Consider the following 10,491-nt stretch of genomic DNA (forward strand, 5'->3'; position numbering starts at 1 on the left):
TCTGGATTTGTGATGTGTTAGTCATGAAGCCACCTGCATGGGTGGCTTCATGAAAATAAAAGAGATAGAGAGAAGGAAACCCATCAGAGTCCAGAAGCCTTAGAGTCTGGGGTGAGCAGTCACTATGGCCAGCCCCAAGGCAAGCCTGGGTCTTATGCCAGGGCAGTGACAAGGGCTCAGGAAGTGGACAGAGACCCCTTTGCCCCTTACAGTGGACTCTTCCCTGACCCTACTTCTTCCACTCTCACTTGATGACCATGATGCTAAAAGAAGAAAGAAGAAACTGAACTAGGGAAAAGACCAACTGTTGATCTCCAGACAGAAGCTCCATAAAAGACATACAGAATAGTATAAATCGGCTAAGAGAACACTTGGCTTGAACACCCCATATCACGAATCTCATCTTGTAAAGAAGGCCCTGGGTGATGAGGAAGTGGACCCATGTTCTGATTCCACTACTGTGTGTCTTTAGTCAGGTGGTCTAGCCTCTCTGAGCCTGCATTAGCCCACCTCTGTGCTCAGCTAATCATTCTTCTGCCCCACGTCCATTGGGGGGACATGTGAATCAGCATATGCCAGACATCTTGAACTCTTCTCAAGAGGTGCCTGAGAGAAATTTAAAGCAGAGAATTTTCTCTGCCTTAAAATGACTCCCAGAGCTCCAAGGACAGTCATTTTGGAAAGCCTACTGCTGGATTAAAGTTTATGAACCTGAAGGCTAATGTACCTTTCCCTATAAAGAGCAGGGCACTGCTGGATTTTTGGATGCATAGAAACTCAAACACTCACGCGAGAAACCTATTAGTAAATAAAGCTTACCTTTTGTAATGTGGAAACAGTCTATTTCTAAAACAGCACCGTTGAAATTTCTTCTGAATTTTTTTTAAAAGATAGGCCTAACGTTTCACTGACCTCCTGTGGGCATAAGAAAGAAGTACATTCATTTCACAGATCTGGATTTCCTGGCGTGGGCTAAGAAAGAACTTAAATCTACCCACCTGATGGAAAATTAAAGCTGCATTTACAAACCTTCTGAGAATGAGATTCCTCATGCTATATCATCTTGCCCGCAGGACCCTTCAGGTCCTTGCGGAAAGTTCCTCCTAATAACTTAACTGGTACCTAAGTGCATTTTATAGATGCAGAGCAGGCAGCGGACAACAGGCATCATGTGGGGAATGATTGGAACATAGATTGCTAAGCTCCACCCAGAGATTCTGATTCTGTGTGACTGAGGTGGATCTGGGAATCTGGATTATATTACAAAGAACCTGGGTGATTCTAATATAACAATTTCTTTGGATCTCACTTTGAAAAATTCCATCCTGGAACTTCTTGTTGAATGCGAAAAATAGATGTTAGACAAATAATCACACGAATAAATGTACAATTAACAATTTGTGGAGAAAATGAGAAGGAAAAGTCCAATGCATTATGTGAGAATAGAACATTTTGCCGCAGGTGTGGAGTGGAGTGTGGGCTGAGAGGATGGAGGAGAGCTTTCCCGAGGAAGCAAAATTTTAAGTGCTAAAGTGAGCTAAAGGAAGGATGGGAGAAAGAGGATGCCAGCAGGGAAACAACGTGAGCATATTTTCTGTAAGAGGGCAGATATTGGCCAGGGATATGAAAGGCTAGTGTAGCTAGAACTCAGTAGGCCAGGGAGAGGGTACACAGAGTTCCCACTCCTGGAATGGCCTCCCCATTTCTCTCTTCTGAAGTATGCCCTTAGGGCTCATTAAAGCCTCACCCCCCTCTCTAAGCCCCTACCTACTCCAACCCTCCTCTCTTTCCCCTTGTTCCATTCTAGACCATCTATTCCCAATGCCTTGCAATTTCAAGGCAGTTATGTATCATACTGTACTATATCATGGGTTTATATTTTTTCTTTCTCTATAGTATAAACTCTCTGAGGAAAGAAACCATAATGAGTTATCTCTTTGTGCATCTATTACAATGTGTGACATATAATAGACATTTAATATGCTCGAAAAAATTATCATGAAACCAATGGTAAAAAAAAATTAGGATTGGAGCTCTATCTGCACACTTGTACATAGACATGATTTCACGCTCTCTCAAATGCACATATGAATACACACATATCTATAGAGCAGGCTCTGCAAGTGGGGCTGGTAGAAAGAACAACTGAAATCTGGTCATTTTAGACCATCTTGGGTGATTTTAATCCATCCAAAGGAAAGAATTAAAGACTTCTAAGTAATTATGACAGATCAGACACACAGCTACATTTGTTTCTTCCTAAAATCTCACAGGTGTTATTGCAAACGGATTTAAAACCTAAACTCTCAAAGACAAAACAAAAAAGCACAAACAACAACATTTCAGAAGCTAGAAAACACATGAAAAAAGAGTAACTTAGTGAGTTCACAAACTTGAAAAAGTTAAAACCTAAGCTGGTAGTAGAGAAATCCAACAAGTAAAGCAATTTATACTGAGGAAACTCCAACAGCTCAGGTATTGGCAGCACAAGACAATCCTGGAAGTGGGGATGAAGTTGGAACTAAAAGCAGGATTATTGATCTAATGTCTGCTTAGAAGCAGTTACTCTAAGAAACACACCTTGAATGAAAAAAGTAAATTATAGAAGAACTACATATAGTATGATAACATTCTTATAAATCTCAGAATAATCAAAACCAAAAATATACATTGTTTATGGATATATACATATGTGATATACATATCAAACTATTTTTTAAAGCAGAGAAATGATAAATACGAAATTCATGATGGTAATTACCTCTGGGTTAGGATGGTAAAGGAGGCAAGGAGATGGGAAAAAGAAGGAGCACAAATGCAGGTGCAAAAATATTTAGAATGTCCTAGTTCTTAATTCTTATTTATCTAATTAATAGTCATAATTTATATATGTTGCTTGTATAATTTGTGCATAATGTTTGTATATTGTATTATGTATAAATATTTTAAAATTTTACAAATTAAACAACCAGATCTCTTCTCCCATTCCAAGTTACTGGGTTACTGCTTCTTCTGCACCCAAGAAGACTTGAGATTTAATCTCTAAGAAAGTAAAACAGGAAGTCTTTGGAATGATAGACACCAACCAGAGCTGAAGACAGAGATCATACCGTAAAGAAGCACAAAACGGAAACTTATATTCAGTATTTTGTGACCTTGAGCCTTCTCCCTCCTATCAGTTTCCAGAATGCTTGCAGTTAGACCTATAAGATAGATGTTTGAAAGACATTTCTTGGCAAATTTGGACAGCTCAAAAGGAAAAAGTTAAAGATTTTCCACGTTGGAGGTTTACCAGCAAATAGCTCACACTGATCGTCTTATAGTGAAGCTCAAAAGTCAACACCCCCAACTTATATGCTCAGAGATTTCAGTTTGCTTTTGAGTGCTTGTTCATAAATATGAGCGGATGACCATACATTTAAGGGAATCTTCCAATGGGAAAGATAGACACAAATATCAAAGAGCAAACAACAACTTATAGGAAACAGAGATAAGCCAAGGGAGAAAAAATGTAAAGTTTTATATCATCAATGTTCTCAGAAGGATAACAGGAGACATACTGCATCTATGAAACAGAAACAAAACACTTAATAAAGGAGAATTAAGAGGACCAAAAAAAGTGCTCTTGAAAATTAAAAAGAAATTTGCAGGCATAAAATATTCAGTATGAGTTCAATTGTTAGGTTGAGGAAATTTCCTAAAAAGAAAATGGGAGGGGAGAAGAAGAGAAAAAGAGAGAATAGAAGGGAAAACAGAAGAGAATGGATAATCAGGAATTCCCTGGTGGTCTAGTGGTTAGGTTTCCACACTTTCACTGCCGAGAGCATGGGTTCAATCCCTGGTTGGGGAACTAAGATCCTGCAAGCCGTTTGGCACTGCCAAAAAAAAAAAAAGAAAGAAAAAAGAAAAAAGAGAGGGAGAGAGAGAAAGAATAAAACAATTAGAGGACCAATTCAGGAGGTCAAAAGAATTTTCCAGAACTGAAAGACCTGAGTTTTCTGATTGAAAGGGTCTACCAAATATCCATCAATTAGAAATGGTTAAGAACAAACACACATTGTTACATAAACATGACATTTCAGAGCACTCAAGAAAAAGAAGATATCCTACAATCTTGGCGGCGGGGGGGGGGGGGGGGTTAAAGGATCGGTAATCAAACTGGTTTTGGACTTCTTAACAGCAACACTGGTAGCTAAGAAATTGTGAGAAAGCCATCAAAATTCTGAAGGAAACGATTTTCAACTTAGAATTCTATACCAACAAAACTATCGATTAAGTATGAGAGTATAATAATGTTAATTTAAGACAACAAATGTCTCAAGAAATTTACTTCCTATGCATCTTTTCTCAGGAAGCTATTAAAGAATGTGAGACTGACTGTCTTTCTCATAGTCATTCTTAAAGAATTTTTGACTAAACTTCTGGGGCCTGGGAGAGAATTAAACTTAAGGCTCTAAGGCAGTGGTTCTTAAACTTTTTATTTCAAAATCTCTTTACACTCAAAAACAATCATTGAGAACCCCAAAGAGCTTTGAATTATATGGACTATATATATTAATATTTACCATATTAAAAATTAGAACAAAAAATTTTAATTTTAAATATTTATTTTAAAATAACAATAATAAACCTATGATGTTAATAAAACAACATATTTTTATAAAAACTATTTTTCAAAAAATAATTAGAATAGTACATTGTTTTGTTTTTTGCAAATCTTTTTAATGTCTGACAATAGAAAACAGTTGAATTTGCATATCTGCTTCCTTATTCAATCTTCTGTGGTACGTTTTTGTGAAGTTAATGAAGAAAATCCAACTACACAAACAGAGGATAATTTTATAGCCCTTTGTAATAACTGAGGATATTCTTTGATTCTACACTAGAATGCAAGAAATGACAGTTTCTTTTGCGGTACGCGAGCCTCTCCCGTTGCGAAGCACAGGCTCCGGACGCGCAGGCTCAGCGGCCATGGCTCACGGGCCCAGCCGCTCCGCGGCATGTGGGATCTTCCCGGACCGGGGCACGAACCCGTGTCCCCTAGCATCGGCAGGCGGACTCTCAACCACTGCGCCACCAGGGAAGCCCGAAATGACAGTTTCTTAAAGCTAAGTTGTAATGTAGAATTTGAAATCATTTCAATGAATTTTATGTACTCTGTTACACTAAAATCTACTGTTCATCTTGAACTTTGAATTGTTATTTTATCCATGCATGATTTTATAATAGTATGCATTGGTCATTTGGAAAATACTGGTTCACTGAGTTATGCAGATCTTCCAAATGTTGACATACTTCATTATATAATATTCAAATTTGACATACTTCATTATATAATATTCAAAAAAGTCACAGGGATTAATATCATCAATCTCATCAGAAAAATCTATAAGAACTGGGGAGCTGTCAAGCTTACAGAGGTAGGTAGAGGTATTTCAAAGTTCTAATTTTCACTTGAAAGCTCAATTTTATTTTAGGCAAGAATATTGTCAGTTGTTCTCCTTGAATTGACTGGCCCACTTCATGCCTTTTTTAGAAAATATCTGCTAAATACCCAAGTATAAATAGCTTGCCTATCAGTCATTCTTTCAGGTTAAAATGGTGTTCCTTGGGGCTTCCCTGGTGGCGCAGTGGTTGAGAGTCCACCTGCCGATGCAGGGAACGCGGGTTCGTGCCCGGTCCGGGAAGATCCCACATGCCACAGAGCGGCTAGGCCCGTGAGCCATGGCCGCTGAGCCTGCGCATCCAGAGCCTGTGCTCCGCAACGGGAGAGGCCACAACAGTGAGAGGCCCGCGTAACGCAAAAAAAAAAAAAAGAAAAAAAAAAGAAAAATGGTGTTCCTTGGAAAAAGCTGCTGACTTAGCCCACAGTGCAAACCACCAATGCAACTGCTTTTCCTCAGATGTTCATGGTACCTTGGCATGCAGCAGAAGTGCTCTATGCATACTTCTTATTTTGTCACACAAAATATTTTGAAGAACCTAATGAAGGAATTATTAAGGAAAACCAACCTTTTTTTTTTTTTTCTTTCAGCAAATGTGTTGTGGTGAAAAACCCAATTCCTAGTACAGTTTTGTGCATGGCTTGAGTCCTGCTAAGGTGCCAGCAGTTTCACACACCATTACTTTTTCACAACCAGTGCAAATGTCAAAACAGTGAAAAAAGAAAATATGACTTAGTATTTGTATGAAAAGTGTTTTGGTCTCCCAGATCTCCTAAAAGGGTCTTAGAGACATCCAGGAATTCAAACACCACACTTTGAGAACCACTGTCCTAAGGCATCCATCGTATGTAATGAATTAGTTTCTCCCCCATGTATCTCGAATGGCACCAGTTATATACCCTCCTGGGGAGAATTCAGCAGATTTTTACTCAAATCACATTCTTGATTTTGTGGATCAAATGGGGAACCCCTTTTGAAAAGACTGTGTGCATGTGTATCTTTAAAACAAAATCAAATCAAAATGAATGAAGTGAGGTAAATAGGGGCTGTCAGACTGCAAGCCAGACTCCTGCATACAGAGACTCAGCCACACCCACAAACTCTCCTGGCATTCTCTCCTCTGCTTTCTCACCAGGAAACAAATGAGGCTACAAAGTTCAGGACTGAGAACCTGTGATACAGATTCACTTTAGTAATCATATAACTAGAGGCTTAGACTGGAAGTCAGGAAACCTGGTGCATATGCTATATCGTATGAGGTGTTATCAATTTCACAGGCTTTGCCAAGCCCCGTTCAAATCCCGATTCTGTGACTTACCAGCTATGGGACCCTGGCCAACGCTTTCCAACATTTCTCTCTCCTCATCTGTAAAATGGCCATCATATCTATCCTCACAGGGATTTGAAACTATGAAATAAAGCAATAACTATCAAAATAATGGCTATCTCTGACTTTGAACAGAGATTGCCTATTAACATGAAATGTACAAAGCATCAGTACAGGTTCCTGACCTCGAGGAGGTTATGACTTAGCTGGGGAGTCAACATAACACAGACAAAATAAGAGGTGGCAACACCACGCTAAAGGGATGTTAGAAGTGAGCAGCCACTCCTCTTTTTAGCCACATCAGAACAACCTTGGGACACTTACTATTCCCCATTATCCCCATGACGATTCTCAAGAAAGCCAAAAAAAAAAAGTTTATGAGCCAGAAGCAGCAGAGACAGAGGCACTACCTACACAGTAAATGCTGATCAAGAGTTCCAAGACCTGTCTGCCCAAACAGGCTCTGCTCCACCACAACTCCACTCTGGAGGTCAAACCGCTGTATCCTGAAAGCTCTTGTTTAAAGGAAAAAAAAAATAGCTTGAGTGGGTGACCGTTCACTAGGGTTTAAGTGATTTTATCAGTAGGATGATCTGACAGCAGGTTTCCTGTGTCTCCTGAGGTCTCGATGCTGACCTACACCTACTTATGTTCAGGGGAAGTCAGGAAAGGCCTTGATATCGTGGAGGATCCAGCTGGGCTGTGAGGCCCTGGTTCTCCAAGGAACACCTCAGGCTCTGGAAGTTTTAGGACAAGAAATAGAAGGTCTGATACCGGTAGGTGTCATCTCCTTTTTGCATTGTGCTGGGGGAGTTAGTTCTTAAGCAGAGAGAAAAGAGAAGCTCCACTAAGGGCAGGACCTGGATTCTCTGTTCCATATAGTCTGACCCTTTGTAGTGGGAAATCAGCACCTTTTCAAACCCTCCCGGAAGCAGCCAAGTAAGGGCGCTCCCTGCCGCAAACAGTGGACATTGTGCAGGCCAAGGAAGAGAACTGGGTACAGCATCGATGCCACGTGGACAGTGTGACTTTCACTCACAGAGGTAACTGGGAGAGATGACACAGCCACTCCTGGAAAGGAAAAGTGATTTAGAAATCAGCTGTGCCCTTGTTCCACCACCTGCTGCTGAGCAACAGGAATTAAAATGCAGGGAAAACTGTTGAAAGTTAATGACGGTGCTAAAATCTCATAGGGGTGTAAGCGGAACACAGTTCATCATTCATGTAGAACAGAAAGGCAGGAGCTCTGTCTTACAGCACAGGTCATCCTGGGTTTGAAACCTGCCTCTGCTACTGGCATAATCATGCAAGCTTATGTGAGGTGTAAAGATCATCTGTGTAAATGTCTAGCGCGGTGCCTTGAACACAATTAGCATTCAACTAATAATGCTGATTATTGTTTTCTATTATCATAGCTGTTAGATTATTATTAAACACATAAAAGGATACATTCAGTGCAACGTGAATGTACCAGATGCCCGAACACAATTACCATTCAATTACTGATGTGTATTATCAGGAAAGGCACCAACATACAATGGAGATGAAAGGGAAACAGAGGAAGAACAGTGAGGTGGAGTTAGCTCCTAAGCAGAGAGAAAAGAGAAGCTCCACTAAGGGCAGGGCGTGGATTCTCTGTTCCATACAGTCCGACCCTTTGCTGTGGGAAATCGATATCCCTTCAAACCCTCCCAGAAGCAGCCAGGCCAGGGCGCTCCCTGCCACAGTCAGTGAGGGATCTGAACCTCGCTAACTCGGTCAGCCTGCCGGAGAGATTTTACTCATATCTGCTTTTTCCTTATTTTCCAGCCCCAGGGAGACTGGTTGGTAGGATCACCCATATCAAGCTCTAGGCATCAACCACAGGGATACTGCCTCAGCCTTGAAGTCTCTGGAACCCGGACACTTCGGAAATCGAGCTCTGCTAAGTGGAGGTCAAATGGTCTGGCTCATAATTTTTCTTCCTTCTGCTTTTGGAACTGAATTCAGATGATCAGCAGAGCTTCCACCAAGACAGGGCCATGCAGGGGGCATGGTGCATATAAACTCCACCCCAGGTTCAGCGCCCCCAATAGCAGAGACAGAGAGGCATCAGTTTCAGGGCTACTGGTTGAGTATTTAGCTGGATGACTGAGGTGGGGTGGAAGAAGGGACCAGGAAAGCACACTGCCTGGTCTCTGTCTCCCATCCTCAAATATGCCCTTATAAATCTACAATGGCTTCCCACTGCCAATTTCTACAGAATACACTCCTTTGTATCTTACAGTGTCTTTTACAACTTTGCTCCATCTTTATGGCCTCACCTTGATGCACCCTCCCCAACTCTCCCTTTCCTCCAGCCATAGAGAACTTGTCCCCACTCCTGACTATTCAAGCCTTGCACATTCTGTTCCCTCAGCTGTGGCAGCTCCCCTCTCCCTTTTCTTCCAGAGCAATTTCAATATATCTGTCAAGGGCCAGCTCTGTGAACTCACCTCTTTATGGCTCCTTTGCTTTTTGTTCCATTTAGTATATTTACATTGCATTGAAAGTATCTCTTTATCTAACAACAATGATACTCAGTATCACCGATTAAATGCTAATTGTGTTCTAGGCATCTAGCACATTCACATTGCATTAAAAGTATCCATTAATCTGTTTAATAATAATCTAAGAGTAATGATAATATAATAATGATAATCATTATCACTAATTGAGTGCTAATGGCGCTGGGCTAGACATTTACATAGACATGATTGCACCAATAGCAGACAGGATTCTATCCCAGGATGATCAGTGCCATAAGACAGAACTCCTGAGTGACAGGAACTATGCTTTTTTCATTCCTGAACCCTCAGATTATATCAGGCCCTCAAATAAATATTCATAAAAGGAAGAAATAAGGACATCTGGGGGAACTTTATACTCATGTTCATTGCCATCAGTGCCAGTTCATTGGCCAGGCACTATGCTTAGTACTTTACTTGCCTTCATTTCATTTAATTTTCACCAAAATACCAATGAGAATGGCATTATTATTATCAGCATCTATCATAGTACCTGACACGTAATAGATGCTCAATTAATACATGTTGACTATGAGTTCATTTCCATTTTGAGATATGGTAACTGAGGCTTAGAAATAGTATTTGGAACACACAGGATAGCACAGTTGGGACTGGAATCCAAGTGTATCTTTCTCCAGACCCACAAAAGAAGGCTGGTAAGCAAGGGTCTCTTCCTTTAACACTAGTCTGAATGAAGTGCAGTCTTTGAGATTTCCAAATGGGCTACGAGGATTTTACTGATGTGAGCAATCCCTGTAGTATGCTTCAAAACTGTTGTATGGCAGAAATCAGCCCTGGACTATTTGGGAAGCCTGAATTCTGGTCCTAGCTCTTGTGCCAAATAGCAAAATAGCTTGATGAGTCAAATGACCTCTCTTGAGTGCAATTCCGGCATCAGCAAAGCAGGTTTATTTATAGGCTCAAATGCCAATATATTCAATAGGAAGAAATAGAAAGTGGGTATAAGTGTAAAGTTAGGACCCTTTTGATTAAGATAATTCCACCAGTGATTACAATAATTAGCATGACTAAAGCCTCATAAAGCACTCCTCTTGGCCCACTGGCTCTCAGGCAAGACAGACAACAGTGCAGGGAGTCAGAAGTTACCTTGCAACTCCCTCCAAAAGGCAGCTTCCAGAAAGTCTGATTAGGAGCCTTGCACCCTGCCTGGTCC

The sequence above is a fragment of the Monodon monoceros genome, unplaced genomic scaffold (assembly GCF_005190385.1).
Source record: "Monodon monoceros isolate NGI ecotype Baffin Bay Population unplaced genomic scaffold, NGI_Narwhal_1 Super_Scaffold_18, whole genome shotgun sequence".
Lineage (NCBI taxonomy): Eukaryota > Metazoa > Chordata > Mammalia > Artiodactyla > Monodontidae > Monodon > Monodon monoceros.